This window comes from Poecilia reticulata, linkage group LG12, assembly GCF_000633615.1.
Source record: "Poecilia reticulata strain Guanapo linkage group LG12, Guppy_female_1.0+MT, whole genome shotgun sequence".
NCBI classification, from domain to species: Eukaryota; Metazoa; Chordata; class Actinopteri; order Cyprinodontiformes; family Poeciliidae; genus Poecilia; species Poecilia reticulata.
Genome location: NC_024342.1, coordinates 7,453,785 through 7,456,268, shown reverse-complemented (window position 1 = coordinate 7,456,268; position 2,484 = coordinate 7,453,785).

Genomic DNA, 2,484 nt, shown 5'->3' with positions numbered 1-2,484 from the left:
TTTTTGCTATGAATACTAGGGCTTACATACTTACACCAGTGTGGTGGTTATGACCATTTGAAGTAGAGGAATGAGGTCGTCTACAGTGTCAACTGTAGACGAGATGTACTTATAACACTGGAAAACATGAATAAAATATCCTGATGGAGCTAAAGATGTGGTCTCTGTTTTTTGTTTCAGAAATTTCCAAGGTTGGCAATCGCCGAGATTCCAAATGTATTCATACGCCTCTAACTGTCCCACATTTTGTTTTATTGCATCCAACAAACTGCTTGTTGCTGAAATGTGCTACACAAATAAACTTGATTGAAATGGAGTCAGCAAGAGGGAAAAAAAAAATAAAAAATCTGACATCTGGGAAGACTTTGAGATGATCACTCACAAGATTCTTAAATAAAAAATAATTAACCCCTTCACCTCCAAAATTATCACCTTCTTGAAATTTCCACTATTTCTTTGTTCTGCAACGATCTATCAGTCTTGCACAGCAGAAACACTCTCAAAGCTGTTGGAAAAAGTTAAATTCTGGCCTGATGAGTAAAAAAATAAGGGATCAGAGAGCCTACTAGAAATTCAAGAAAAAGCATTTTTGAATAATTTGTGTTTTTAGGAGGCAAATCAAAGCTCAAAGAATAATGTCTGCCCCAACAAGCACTGCACTCTGAATACACTAAAACAAATGTCTATTGTCAAATCAGTCAATGACAAAAGAAAACAGCCACTGCAGTCAACATATACCAAGATTGGCTATAAATAATTTTAATAACTAAACAAGATTAGTTAAATAGGATTTAATTGACTCTCCTGTTACTAAACGTGAGTTTGACAAAAACTTTGTGACAGTATTGTATTTAGAATTCTTTTTAAGAACCGTATTTTCCAGACTATAGAGCACACCTCACTATAAACCGCATCTACAAAGTTTTTTTTTTGTTTTTTTTTCCCACTGGAAACGTATATATTGTGGAAGGTTGCGTGTTCAAATCACGTCGGGGTCACCAATGTGGAAGTCAACAGAAAAAGACAAAAAAGATTTGAGTCTTGTTTAATTCTCAATGTCTACCAACAAAAACCAAAAATGGAATGAACAACACCACCTCACCTTCTCTCCTTCAAAATAAAAGCATACATTCTGGTGTGAAATATATACATTGTATCCACCACTATATATATATATATATATATATATATATCTCAGTCTGCTGGATTTATTGAAGGACACAGCCCTTCATCTCCAACGCTTGTTCTAAAAATGAAAGGCACGATCTCTACTGCCAGATCAATTGCCTTCAACTTAAAAGCTGCATCATATGAACTTCTTGTGTGGTTTCCATGATGATGAAAACATTTCTCCGTCGTGCCTGCCGCTAGCTAGCATGTGCTTGTTCTAAAAATGAAACTCAGCACTTTCTTCTTTGATTTCCAATTTTGACTTCCAATGATTGACTTCCTGCTAAAGCGCCCCCTGGCGGTAGAAGAAAAATCCACAGAAAAGGCACACCGAGCTGTAAGCCGCATGGTTCAAAACGTGAGAAAAAAGTAGCGGCTTATAGTCCGAAAACGAAAACTATGGTACGCTGCCTGAAGTGTCGGTGCATATCGCCTGGTGGACGGATGCGGGATTAGCTTCTGCAATGGCTGGCGGGCGCCAGGAGGTCCGAGTGGCGCAGACCTGCGAGGGTCGCTCAAGGTTGTTTGCAGCTTTTAACTTTATATTGCTTTTTATACCGGCATCTCTGTCGTTGGCACCGTGGTGCTGTTTACGTCTCCGTCCTCAACGACGCTGATGGATGAATCGGAAGCGGCTCATTTTTATGTGTTTTAAAGACTGTCGATATGTTTCACAGCACAACCATCTGCCCGTGTTTCCTCGACCTTCTGTTGTGGAGGCTGGCAGTCCCAGCTGATGCCGGAGCTCCAGCGTCTGTATTCATCACAGCGCGTTTGTTGTTGTCGCTCACTGGTCCAACAAATGTGTGACAGTCATCAGGCAGAGTTATGTTCTACCTTTCATCCCTTAGAAAACGTGCCCAGCTCAGACCATCGTTTTAGTTTCCTCTTCTTCTAACATATTTTAGGATCCAGTCTGAAAAAGAAGTAGAAGCACCTCAATGTTTCATACTTTTAATTAACTAAACATTTAAGAGTAGTGCTCTTTTATTACGTCTGGCAGCCTAAATGTGTCTTGGATGCAGGAAACCCGTTTAGTTTTGGGTAAAGAAGCAGGTTCGCCTCACAGGGAGTAATTACCAACATGAGATCTTCACTTCAAAATATATAACAACAATAAAACATTACACGCCTTTTCTGCCACGACACATGATCATAATCCATCTCTCTTTTTGAGGATTTCGTGTCAATTTTAAAGGTTTCGAAAGGCACCCCCTTTTTTTCACTTTTACATGACTTGATTTTCCCTACCAACTGTGGGGAATAACAATCAGGCAGTATGTAGGTCATGCTAGCTGTGAAAAGTAGGCACTG